The sequence below is a fragment of the Anolis carolinensis genome, chromosome X, assembly GCF_035594765.1.
Source record: "Anolis carolinensis isolate JA03-04 chromosome X, rAnoCar3.1.pri, whole genome shotgun sequence".
NCBI lineage: Eukaryota > Metazoa > Chordata > Lepidosauria > Squamata > Dactyloidae > Anolis > Anolis carolinensis.
The window spans coordinates 2790015-2804064 of NC_085847.1; the positions used below are offsets into that span (position 1 = coordinate 2790015).

Below are 14050 nucleotides of genomic sequence, written 5' to 3' on the forward strand. Positions count from 1 at the left end.
GAATTTAGCACCAAAATATCACGATATATTGAAAACATAGACTACAAAAATGGCTTGGATAATCCAGAACCTTGGATAAGCGAATCTTGGATAAGTGAGACTCTACTGTATTTGCAAGACGAAGGTAGCTATTATCACAGTAGACTTGGAATGTTACTTTGAATAAATTATTTAGCTACAGTTGTAAGAGGAAGGGACTATTGCAAGTTACATTTGGAATGTTACTTTGAATAAGTTTTAGCTATTGTTGCAAGAGAAAGGAAGCTGCTATTGTCACAGTTACACTTAGAATGTTACTTTGAATAAATTATTTAGCTACAGTTGTAAAAGGAAGGGACTATTGCAAGTTATATTTGGAATGTTACTTTGAACAAGTTTTTAGCTATTGTTGCAAGAGAAGTTGGTGAAAGGACTCAACACTGCTCCATTATTTTTTTTTAAATTCAGAAGATAACTTTTGTCCTTCAAACTAAAGAAGCACTTCAACAAACCATGCCTTCATTTCAAGAGATGAATTGTCTGAACCCTTGAGAAAACTCCAAGAAATCATTTTGAACAGCCTACCTAAAAAAATTGAATGTGGAAGTGACCACAGCCAGCAAATCCCAAGAAGACGTGTGATAAGAATTCACACTTTTCTACACCATTTTGGAAGATCCCATTGTGAACTGAGTCCCCTTTTATGAGCAAAGTTATAAAGATGGGGTGATGTAAATAGGGACAGAAGCACCTAAAAAAAAAGCATTCAAAGTGTTGTATTAGCCTCTAGCATCTTGAAGGGAACAGAAACAACTGTGTTAGATCCACAGCTACATGGTTAGTTGGCAAGCGAAGGGTGGAGCCAAAAGGAAGCGAGAGATGCCAATCCAATTTGTACATCAATTTATTGCTTTTCAACTTGGCAACTTTGTGCCGTGTGCCAGGGTTCTCCTGGAATGAGGTGTCTCTTTGCTGCAAGGGCTGGCAAGGAATCCATTGCAAATGAAATAACACAACGGACAAATTGCCTTCTGCAAATGGCTCATGGGGATGCAAACAAAGCTGTTGGCACAAACTTTTTGCGGTGCATGTTCATGGCGCCAGGCACAGCAGAATGCTCAGCTCCCCAAAGCAATCATAACCAGAGCAGAACAACACGCTCCGCCAGAGTTGAACTAAAGCAGGAGAGAAATTGAAAGCGAATCAGGGCCACAAGTAGTTCATGTCGAGGAGAAAGACATGGGCCAGGAATCCAGAATGAGTTTTCCAGATGGCATTAGAGTAACAACTAAAAGGAGCTGCTTTTGGGACACACTATGGGCAAAATGCATGACTTGGAGAGAGTAACGTGTATTATTCATACTATCTAATCTTTTGGCTGGTTCCTGAGCAACTCTCCTTTTTCTGGAACTCAGATCTTCCTGCAGGTTCCACTTTTGATCTTTCCATGGTTGGCCATGTTTGCTTTACATTAAAATAACTTTTAACGTTCCCATTAAGCGTAATCCTTGCGGCAGCCTTGGCACTACATTTTCTGTATTAATCTTTTAAGCATTTTTGGAAAAGTCAAGGTTTCATGTTTTAATCATCAGTGTTTCTCTCTAAGGAGTTGTAAAAATTTATGGCGCTTTTTTTTATCCTATTTGACTCAACATCTTTCGAGTTTGGTGCTAATGGCCCATTCAGCTTGCTTACATTGTGTCTTGAGTCTTCACATTAAAAAAAAAGAATTTAGGGTGTGTGGGGGGAGAGATGCTTCTATGGCCCTTAAGTTCTTGCAGATGCTTAAATCTTCAGAAATCATTCCAGCCAAAGTTGGAGGGGAAGATGTGTCATGGATATGTAGGAGGAAAGCCTTAGGCAAGGGACAAGGTGGCTCCCCACTCCCAATATGGAAACTGGGTAAACTAGTAGTTAATTCTGTGCAATAAAGGCATAACATCCCCTCCAATTGTCTTAATTTGGCAGGGAGAGGTCTGATTAATCCTCTGCCTTCTCGATTTTAAGTTTTTTTTTAATATATCCCAGTTTTTGCCTCTTCCTCCTCCCTTGTCCTCAGTATATTTCCATTGCTGCAAATTGAATTCAAAGTCCAAAAGTAGTTTGCACTAAATTCACTAAGAGGAAACAAGGAGGTGAGATCTTGCCCTTTCTCTGTAGACTTAGGCCAAAGCTAATGGCTGCAGCCTCATTTTTCATTTATGCCTTTGTTGTCTTGATCACCTCCTCCTGTTGCATAGTCTCAGTTTTCATTGGTGAAATATCAGAGGGTTGGTGAAATGTTAGTTGCTGGTGTTTTTGGTTCCTTCTTGAGGTTGTCATGAAGGGTGCACTGCTTGCAGTTCAAAATATATACCTGCATCCAGGAAAACCTTAAGGATTTACAGACGCACCTCAGATGGGAAGCATGAGCTGCCATTTCCAAATACTTCCAAAATTCTCAGCAATTTTGTTGGCTTCCCCATCCACAGCATTTTAATTCTGCTCCATTTCTCTGCAGGTATAAAGAGCACCCAAGCCTCCAAATCTCCTTAGACTGCCATGTTCGCCCTCTTCACATTAGGTGAGAATTTTCTTTCAGGAAACTTCACAAACCAGTAGCTTAAAAGAACATCAATATTACTTTCCACTATAGGTTGATGCTGTTGCTGTGAAAGGATATCTCGATTGTTTTCCCCCACATTTCTTTGGGTTTTTCCCCACTTTCTTACTGTGTTAGCATGGTGTGTACTTTTAACAGTTGGTTTCAGTTTAAACTCAAGCAGATATCTTGTGTATCTTAACAACAAGGAAGATAAACAAAACACAGGCTGCATAAACTCATCTGCAAAGTTTGAAGCAAATACCTATAAAATGTTGCTAGAACAGTGGAAGATGAACTCCTCTCCAGCTTATAATTGGCTCTCTGTCTGCTCAAAAGAGAAAAAAAACCCACCAACTCTCAACCCTTTTGTCCTGTCCTCTATCGTCACCTTGCATTACACGGTGGGAAATAACGTGCTTTTTGGCTGCAATGAATATTCAGTCCAGGAGATGACTCCAGCCACAACTCCATGGAGTTTAGAACTTCTTTTAAAACAGATTGTTCAGCCTGGGCCTAATCCATCACAACTGGAAGCCATGTGGGGGCACCAACAGGGGCTTGCTAGGCAGGAGGAAATATTTGAAAATACTTGAACAATATTTTAATTCAGATTGGCCTGTAGGAAACCAGCCTTATACTAGATCAGATTGGAGATAGGAAATAACTACGTACAAATATCCACTTTTTTTTTCACTGTTGCCTTCTCCATTTTATTCTTTTATAGCTATCCCTTTTCCCAAGGATAGCATTCACGGCTGTTGACAGATTCTAAAAACCAAACAACATAGAAAAACATCAATAATACACACATAAATATGACAACTAAACAATCCATAGAATTAAAACCATTGAGAATTAGTTAAAATACACTATAATCCTGCTGTGTCTTGGTTCTATTACTGCAGCCCTCTGTGGACTTATAAGCACATGTTTGGGCTAATTTGTGTGTATGTGTGTGCATGTACCAAGGAATCTAACTTGGAATATCTATTCTGGGAGAGACAATGCCATTTTTTCCTTGTCCATGGTGCCACCTCAGAACCCATATAAGTAAGGCAATTTTCTAAGCATCAAGTGTGGTGTTTCTGAAATTAATTTCTATCAAAGCACTCCGCTGGCAAGCTGTTGGCAGTTCTGTTGCCAATAATTAATTATTCCCTTGTAAGCTGCTACTCTTGGAGCTGTTACTTTGAAGATCTTTGAGATCTTATGTAATCTTGAAGCAGCAAGAATCAAATAGATTTCTGGCTTACAAGCCCAATTCGCTCCCCAAAGCAAAGAATCAGAGGTCTGGTGAAAAGATTTCCACTAGAAGGAAACCTGTCTTTTCTAAGATTAGAGTGTGTAACTCGCCCAAAGTCACTCAGTGAGTTTCTATGGCCAAGCAGGGATTTGAACCCTGTTCTCCTAGAGCCTTAGTCCAACACTCTTACCACTAAACACTGGCTTTCCTACACACATGCAAATAATTTATTTGTAATATTTCCTTTCTTCCATGTGGCTCAAGAGTATGTTTGGGTTTCCTACTTTATCTTCACAACATTCCTGCATAGTAGGCCAGACCAAGGAAAAGCGTCACACAAGTGAGCCTCATTGCTCAAGCTCCACAATGAAGACTGGACCTTCTTTCTATAGCACAGTGATACACTCTTTACCTGCAGAAGTCATCCAAATTCAATCCCCTGGCATCTCTATATAAAAGGATCATTACAGGTATAGCAAATGATTCTGGATACTGCTGACAAACATCTTTTACAACCTCTGAGGATGCCCGCCATAGATGTGGGTGAAACGTCAGGAGAGAATAGTTCTGGAACATGGCCACACAGCCCGGAAAACATACAACAACCCAATGAGAAAGGAGTTGTTCTGTGAGTAAATTTAAAGTAATGAACAACAAACAGGTGTTTTACACGTTAATAAAACTGAGGATTTTTAAAAATATATTTTGACCCTCGTGTTATTGTAACAACTCAGTAGCATTTACTTCTAATTTCTCTGAAACTAAACTTGGAAAATCCACTAGCCACAGTCTAACAGAAGATTTTCAGTCAGTTGAAAGGCAACAGATTGAGGCTTCAATTTCAAATATAAAGAAGCATTGGCATTTCCAGGTTGCAAGCTAAAGTAATGTTATAGAGCTCATTATAATAATGTAGCAGGGGATTTCTGTTCAGTCATTTCTCTCCTGTGCTGGCTCTTCAGCACAGGAGAAGACCAAAACCTGAAAGCCTTGTTATCACTTCCTTCAATTGCAGAGCAAAGGAGGGTCCATCGGTTTTCCCATTCCATGAATCAGGAGCTGCAGTACTCCACCATACAACTGCATGTATTATCAATCTCCCTGCTGTGATTCAGATAGGAGTGAGATGATGTGGGGGAGCTGCTTGATTCTGGCTAAGACCAGCAGCTGTTGGGCTCTTTCTTTGCATTGCCTCTTTTCCCTCAGTGTCCATTCCACCCACTCATTGTTGCAGCTGTGAAGAATCTGACTCTGGGTGCGTCTACACTGTAAAATGATTACAGTTAGACACCACTAACTGCCATGGTTATGGAACCCTGGCAGTTGTAGTTTTACAAGATCTGCTCTGCCCTATAGTGCTGACACCTCACCAAACTACAACGCCCACAAATCCATAACATTGGGCAAGTTCAAGTGGGGTCAAACAGCATTCATTCCACAGTGTAGATGCACTTCCTTTCTTTGTTTGTCGCCAAATCAGTGACCAAATATATACTAATATTATAGATTACTAGATTCAAAATCTGCAGGGCAGGTTTTTGATCAGGACACAGAATCCACAGAATAATGAAAAACTTAGCAATGGTTTAATGCAATTTTAAATTGAATATTTGTATGTCAGATCTAAATAAGTGTTTTTTTTTTAAACTTTATTTATATCCTGTCAACTGCCTTGAGACAACTTAAGGGAAAGAATGGGGAATAAATAAAAAACAGTACAAATATTCAAACTACAAAATGCCAGCTGGAAGATGTTGCCAACCTTGTTGGTGCAGCAGGAAAGCAATTTGTCCCATCTCGATTGGTTTTATGCTAGACACTTTCCACTGCCAAATTTGGTTGTGTTGCTGGGTTCTTGGTTTGAGTGTTGGACCAGAACTCTGGGAGACCAGAATTCGAATCCCTGCTTGGCCATGGAAGCCCACTAGTTGACCTTGTGCAAGTGACACACTCAGTCTTAGCAAAAGACTAAGAAACTCCTGTGATAGGGACACCTTGGTCTTACCTAGAAAACCCTGTGATCCATAGGTAGAAATGACTTGAAGACACACAACTACAAAAACAAGGGGATAGGAGCCTGACTCATTAGCCTCTAAACAAAGCCAACATTTGCTATTCTCATCACAGTTTCAATCCAACATTCCTGGAACTATGGGACTACATTTTGGACTTGCCTGCACCTCATTTTATTTTTCACCCTTTCCATTTGCTTGCCCCTTCTTGCTACATCTGAAAGATTCTTCTTCTGGATGTGGACAGTAAGAAGACTAAAGGTCGGGGCTCATCCGACACTGTTGGTCTCTCTCTTATCTTTTATTTGTCTGGGCAAGCCCTTTGGATTGGAACAAGAGACCTCTGTGGCGAAAACTTTGAACTCCAAGCAAGTTAAGAATCAAAGCAACTCTAATAAGCAGACAAGGTGGACTGAGCTTTGTGCCTTTGTTTAGGCATAGACTGCCCAGTCATGCCGATACCCCGTCTTTCAATCTGTCCTGAAAAGAACAAAGTCGCTTGTCATAGAACAAACAAGAAATGAAAAATACTTTAAAAACAGAACCATAAATATATTAAAACCAGAGTCGAGGGCAAAAGAAAGAAATCTAGCTGGGGAGCGGGGTAGAGATGTTGAAAAATGCACCTCTTGAAAGGTGTTTCAGCGAGCACTTCAGAATGGATGGAAAGAGCTCGCCTGCTCTGAAAGAATTGTCTCTGTTCCAACTAAGCTTTGTTTGCCCTGAGCGATGTTGGCCCCTCGCCATATCTAATTGGCTATGCGGCACTGTGATGCCATCCACTTTACACATCTCCAAGTATCACTAATATTTATTGGTTGCATATATTTTGCTCCTGTCTTCCAGGGGAATCAAAGCAGCACCTGTGCCTCTCCTCCCCAGGAGCCTCACAACAACCCTATGAGGTAGGTCAGTCTGAAAAAAAATTGTGTGTGTGTTTGAATTATATTCATTTATTTTAAAAAAAAACACCTTCCTTGCTCTAGAAGTGTTTGTGGGCTTCTCTAGGTCCACCAGTGCAATTCTATGGTACGCTTCCAGCCTAAATATGGTCAAAATATAGAGTTCGCTATTACCCATAGTTTCAAGTATTTACAGTGGTGGTAGTCTTGGAAACCATGCCCCACTGATACAGGAGTTTTACTTTATTCTATTAAACACCATTTTGTAGCCCCATGGCACAGTTGTAATAGCCTTTGGGGGTTCCTTATCCCTTTAAATTATATTTTTCAGACCTACAAACATAGGATTAGTGGTATATAGAAGGTTTAAGTTTTGGCAACACTTGAAGAACTGCTGTTAAAACATTGACTAATGACTATATATAATAAGCACATATTGAAATAACTGCCAACTGAGGAAAACAGGTACAGTAGAGTCTCACTTATCCAACATTCACTTATCCAACGTTCTGGATTATCCAACGCAGTCTACCTCCCACCTGGATCCACAGCTCTTTCTCTAGGCAGACAGGACTGAATGTTTTACAGATTTAATTTTCGACTTGTTACTCTAAATTCATTTTATGCATTTCTATCTTTATTTGTAGTCAATTTGTTAGAAGTCAATGTTTTTGTAGTCAATGGTTTCAATACTTTGCGATGTTCTGGTGCTAAATTCGTAAAAATAGTAATTGCTACACAACGTTACCATGTATTGAACTGCTTTTTCTGTTGATTTGTTGTAAAACATGATGTTTTGGTGCTTAATTTGTAAAATCGTAAGGTAATTCGACGTTTAATAGGCTTTTCCTTAATCCCTTATTATCCAACATTTTAGCTTATCCAACATTCTGCCCGTTTATGTTAGATAAGTGAGACTCTACTGTACAGTAGAGTCTCACTTATCCAACATAAACGGGCCGGCAGAATGTTGGATAAGCGAATATGTTGGATAATAAGGAGGCATTAAGGAAAAGCCTATTAAACATCAAATTAGGTTATGATTTTACAAATTAAGCACCAAAACATCATGTTATACAATAAATTTGACAGAAAAATACAGAAATGACAGAATACGCAGTAATGCTATGTAGTAATTACCGTATTTACGAATTTAGCACCAAAATATCATGATGTATTGAAAAGATTGACTACAAAAATGCGTTGGATAATCCAGAACGTTGGATAAACGAGTGTTGGATAAGTGAGACTCTACTGTACCTTTGGAAGAGTGCATCATAATAGCAATGTATGCAGATGCCCATTTACTCAAGAGTAGGGCTCTCTGTGTTCAACAAAGCTTACACACATGATTTATTTTATTTTATTTATTTACTATATTTATACCCCGCCCTTCTCACCCCCGCATAGTTTGGATAATATGAATTGCAAGATAAACATTTCGCTTTTAAGGCACAAAGGGAAATGTGATCCTCCTGACATTGTTGTACTACAATTCTACCATCAACAAGGTAAATGCAACATTGTTTAGATTCTCAAAACAGTTCAGCTGGGATCCCCTTGAGAAATGGCATTCCCCTCTTAGAAGCTAATCCTATCAAAGTAGATTTATGGAATACTTTTGGCATTTACAGAAGTGTTGCCTTACCTGTCTGCAGTGGATTCAAAGGGTCAGTTCCGAGGGGTAGGATTCAGAGCTCTCTTTCTGCCTCCACAATGTGCCCATCCTTGAACAAAAGGAATTCAAAGACAGATTTCAATGCAAAATTGCTTTCTAATGGTTCAGTATAAAAGAAAACATTAAAGATATTGCCTAAAATGAGCTCCAGGCTCTGTGTATATGCAACATAAATGAATTTCCTGTTCAGACTTGGGTCCCATCTCCAAGAGATCTCAGGGTGTCCATAGATGCAAAGAGACAGATTTCCTAAATTTGAAAAAAAAAATCCAAAACAAAGTTCTAAACTCTGGGAAAACTTGGAAGGGGGCTGAAAATTTTCCTTCCATTTTTGGTAACCCAAAGGCAGCAACTGAGAAGTAATTTAATGGAGTTCAGTGGCATTTAAAGGAAGCACAACCCATTTACCTTTAAGGGGGCACTCACCTACTCCCATTGAAAGCAATAGGATGTACACTTCTTGCTACATCCCATGGCTTCATTTACTTGGAAGGAAGCCCCATTGAAAGCAATAGGATTTACTCGGAGGAGCTGTTGTCCATTTTTTGGGGAGCCAGCCACATTGAAAGCAATGGTACCCTCTCATGCAATCCCATGGAAAACAATGGGATTCACTCCAAAGGGAGGGGGACATACTCTATCCCCATGGAAAGCAATGAAATTCTCTCATGGAATATCATGGAAAGCAATGGGATTTCCTTATGCAACCTCATGGAAAACAATATTTCCTCCTGCAACCCCCATGGAAAGCAATGGGATTCATTCCAAAGGGAGGGGGAAAGATTTCTCCCATGGAAAACAGTGATATTTCCTCATGCAACCCCATGGAACACAATGGTATTCCATGGAGAGGGAGATATTTTCCCCATGGAAAGCAATGAGATTATCTCATGGAATCCCATGGAAAGCAACGAGATTTCCTTGTGCAACCCCATGGAAAGCAATGGTATTCCATGGAGGGGGGGAGATATTTTTCCCATGGAAAGCAATGAGGTTATTTCATGGAATACCATGGAAAGCAATGAGATTCTCTCATGCAATTCAATGGAAAGCAATGAGATTTCCACCAAAGGGAGGGGGAGATACTTTCCCCATGGAAAGCAATGAGATTTCTTCATGCAATTCAATGGAAAGCAATGAGATTTCTTCATGCAATTCAATGGAAAGCAATGAGATTCATTCCAAAGGGAGGGGGAGATACTTCCCCCATGGAAAGCAATGAGATTTCTTCATGCAATTCAATGGAAAGCTATGAGATTTCTTCATGCAATTCAATGGAAAGCAATGAGATTTCTTCATGCAATTCAATGGAAAGCAATGAGATTCATTCCAAAGGGAGGGGGAGATACTTGCCCCATGGAAAGCAATGAGATTTCTTCATGCAATTCAATGGAAAGCAATGAGATTTCTTCATGCAATTCAATGGAAAGCAATGAGATTCATTCCAAAGGGAGGGGGAGATACTTCCCCCATGGAAAGCAATGAGATTTCTTCATGCAATTCAATGGAAAGCAATGAGATTTCTTCATGCAATTCAATGGAAAGCTATGAGATTCATTCCAAAGGGAGGGGGAGATACTTCCCCCATGGAAAGCAACGAGATTCCTTCATGCAATTCAATGGAAAGCAATGAGATTCATTCCAAAGGGAGGGGGAGATACTTGCCCCATGGAAAGCAATGAGATTCCTTCATGCAATTCAATGGAAAGCAATGAGATTTCCACCAAAGGGAGGGGGAGATACTTGCCCCATGGAAAGCAATGAGATTTCTTCATGCAATTCAATGGAAAGCAATGAGATTTCTTCATGCAATTCAATGGAAAGCAATGAGATTCATTCCAAAGGGAGGGGGAGATACTTCCCCCATGGAAAGCAATGAGATTTCTTCATGCAATTCAATGGAAAGCAATGAGATTTCTTCATGCAATTCAATGGAAAGCTATGAGATTTCTTCATGCAATTCAATGGAAAGCAATGAGATTTCTTCATGCAATTCAATGGAAAGCAACGAGATTCCTTCATGCAATTCAATGGAAAGCAACGAGATTTCTTCATGCAATTCAATGGAAAGCTATGAGATTTCTTCATGCAATTCAATGGAAAGCAATGAGATTTCTTCATGCAATTCAATGGAAAGCAATGAGATTTCCACCAAAGGGAGGGGGAGATACTTCCCCCATGGAAAGCAATGAGATTCCTTCATGCAATTCAATGGAAAGCAACGAGATTCCTTCATGCAATTCAATGGAAAGCTATGAGATTTCTTCATGCAATTCAATGGAAAGCAATGAGATTTCTTCATGCAATTCAATGGAAAGCAATGAGATTCATTCCAAAGGGAGGGGGAGATACTTCCCCCATGGAAAGCAATGAGATTTCTTCATGCAATTCAATGGAAAGCAATGAGATTTCTTCATGCAATTCAATGGAAAGCTATGAGATTTCTTCATGCAATTCAATGGAAAGCAATGAGATTTCTTCATGCAATTCAATGGAAAGCAACGAGATTCCTTCATGCAATTCAATGGAAAGCAACGAGATTCCTTCATGCAATTCAATGGAAAGCTATGAGATTTCTTCATGCAATTCAATGGAAAGCAATGAGATTTCTTCATGCAATTCAATGGAAAGCAATGAGATTTCCACCAAAGGGAGGGGGAGATACTTCCCCCATGGAAAGCAATGAGATTCCTTCATGCAATTCAATGGAAAGCAACGAGATTCCTTCATGCAATTCAATGGAAAGCTATGAGATTTCTTCATGCAATTCAATGGAAAGCAATGAGATTTCTTCATGCAATTCAATGGAAAGCAATGAGATTCATTCCAAAGGGAGGGGGAGATACTTCCCCCATGGAAAGCAATGAGATTTCTTCATGCAATTCAATGGAAAGCAATGAGATTTCTTCATGCAATTCAATGGAAAGCTATGAGATTTCTTCATGCAATTCAATGGAAAGCAATGAGATTTCTTCATGCAATTCAATGGAAAGCAACGAGATTCCTTCATGCAATTCAATGGAAAGCAACGAGATTCCTTCATGCAATTCAATGGAAAGCTATGAGATTTCTTCATGCAATTCAATGGAAAGCAATGAGATTTCTTCATGCAATTCAATGGAAAGCAATGAGATTTCCACCAAAGGGAGGGGGAGATACTTCCCCCATGGAAAGCAATGAGATTCCTTCATGCAATTCAATGGAAAGCAACGAGATTCCTTCATGCAATTCAATGGAAAGCTATGAGATTTCTTCATGCAATTCAATGGAAAGCTATGAGATTTCTTCATGCAATTCAATGGAAAGCAATGAGATTTCTTCATGCAATTCAATGGAAAGCAATGAGATTTCCACCAAAGGGAGGGGGAGATACTTCCCCCATGGAAAGCAATGAGATTCCTTCATGCAGTTCAATGGAAAGCAATGAGATTATCTCATGGAATACCATGGAAAGCAATGAAATTCACTCCAAAAGAGAGGGGTGATACTCTCCCCCATGGAAAGCAATGAGGCTCCTTCATGCAATTCAATGGAAAGCAATTCCCTCATGCCACGCCATGGAAAGCAACGGGCTTTACCTCCCGACAGGATGCGCGCCTTTTCCTCGAGCGCGAAGACTTTTCTCTCCCTCCTGAGGTGTTTTGGGTGGGTTTTTCCCCCTCCGTGGGGGGAAATAAAGGGCGGGAAACCGTCTTAAGGGGCCAAAGAGAACCCACGCGCGAAGGTGTCTGCGAGGGGGGAGCAAAACAAAACCCGCCCCCTCCTCAAGGTCCCGAGCGAAAGAACTTTTTTGCACCTCCTGAGGCGATTTCCCCTCACACAAAAAAGGCGGGAAACGGCCTGAGGGGGTTAAAAGTTTCTGGAGAAGATAGAAAGAAGGATGGAGAAGATGGCTATTCTTCGGTACAGTATCTCGTTTTATCTCTCTAAAAGAAAAGAGAGGCTCCTTCCACACAGCTGTAGAAAATCCCACATTGTCTGCTTTGAAGTGGAATATATGGCAGTGTGGACTCAGGCCCCTTCCAGACAGTCCTATATCCCAGAATCTCAAGGCAGAAAATCCCACAGTATCTGCTTTGAACTGTGTTATCTGAGTCCACACTGCCATATATCCCAGTTCAAATCAGATAATGTGGGGTTGTATTCAGCTGTGTGGAAGGGGTCTGGCTTATATAGGGCCACGAGTGGCGTATGAATAAATGTAACAATAATAAATATTTATTTTGAGTGTTACTGTTGCAAAGACTGCAGCAAATATCCACACAACTGTTTCCTCTGAAAGGGAGACTTTAGGCCCTTCCACACAGCCCTATATCCCAGAATAACAAGGCAGAAAATCCCACAAGATCTGCTTTGAATTGGATTATGAGTCCACACTGCCATATATCCCAGTTCAAAGCAGATCTTGTGGGATTTTCTGCCTTGATATTCTGGGATAAGGGCCCCAGGGGCCTTTGCACACAGCCCTATATCCCAGAAAATCCCACAATATGGAATATCTTTCTGCCTTGGAGTCTGGAGGTTTTAAAGCAGAGGCTGGATGGCCATCTGCTGGGAGGGCTTTGACAGGACAGTATCTTCCTGCCTGGACTTTTAGTATTCTATGTTCTTTTCATACAGCTGTATAAAATCCCACATTATCTGTTTTGAATGAGGTTATATGTCAGCTGAATTTGCAGACTGAAAGGTCCCAGGTTCAAATCCCGGGAGCAGAGTGAGCTCCCACTGTTAGCCCCAGCTCCTGCCAACCTAGCAGTTCGAAAGCATGCAAGGTGGGAAGGTAACGGCATTCCATGCAGTCATGCTGGCCACATGACCTTGGAGGTGGCTACAGACAACGCCGGCTCTTCGGCTTAGAAATGGAGATGAGCACCAACCCCCAGTGTGAGAGTAGATCAATAGGTACTGCTACGGCGGGAAGATAACATTGGCGCTCCATGCAGTCAAGCCAGTGGCCACATGACCTTGGAGGTGTCTATGGACAACACCGGCTCTTTGGCTTAGAAATGGAGATGAGCACCAACCCCCAGAGTCGGACACGACTGGACTTAACGTCAGGGGAAAACCTTTACCTTTTTATTCTGGGTTATATGGCTGTGTAGAAGGGCCATCAGTTCCAAGCAGATATTGTGAGTTATTTGCCTTGATATTCTGGGTTATATATATGGCAGTGTGGACTCAGATAACCCAGTTCGAAGCAGATATTGTGGGTAATTTTGCCTTGATGTCAGCTGAACTTCCAGATCAAAAGGTCCCAGGTTCAAATCTGGAGAGCGGAGTGAGCTCCCACTGTTAGCTCCAGCTTCTGCCAACCTAGCAGTTTGAAAACATGTCAATGTTCTCTGGCTGTGTAGAAGGGTTCTATGGCTGTGTAGAAGGGCCCTCAGATAACCCAGTCCAAAGCAGATAGTGTGGATGATCTGCCTTGAGTTTTTGGGTTCTGTGGGTTATATTCTGCCTTGAGTTTTTGCGTTTTGTGGGTTATATTCTGCCTTGAGTTTTTGGGTTTTGTGGGTTATATTCTGCCTTGAGTTTTTGGGTTTTGTGGGTTATATTCTGCCTTGAGTTTTTGCGTTTTGTGGCTGTGTGGAAAGGCCCGTTGTGTGTTATATTCTGCCTTGAGTTTTTGCGTTTTGTGGCTGTGTGGCAGAG

The 14050-nt window shown here is 40.8% G+C and overlaps 1 long non-coding RNA gene across 1 annotated transcript; it reads right to left on the bottom strand.

Moving 5' to 3' along the window:
• Positions 1-619: 619 nt before the first annotated feature.
• On the bottom strand, positions 620-12252 carry LOC107983263 (uncharacterized). The gene is made up of 3 exons (XR_001730702.2): positions 11977-12252; positions 8369-8447; positions 620-3331 (listed from the first exon to the last, which is right to left on the bottom strand). It is a non-coding gene; the product is annotated as an uncharacterized LOC107983263 (long non-coding RNA).
• Between the last annotated feature and the right edge of the window lie 1798 nt (positions 12253-14050).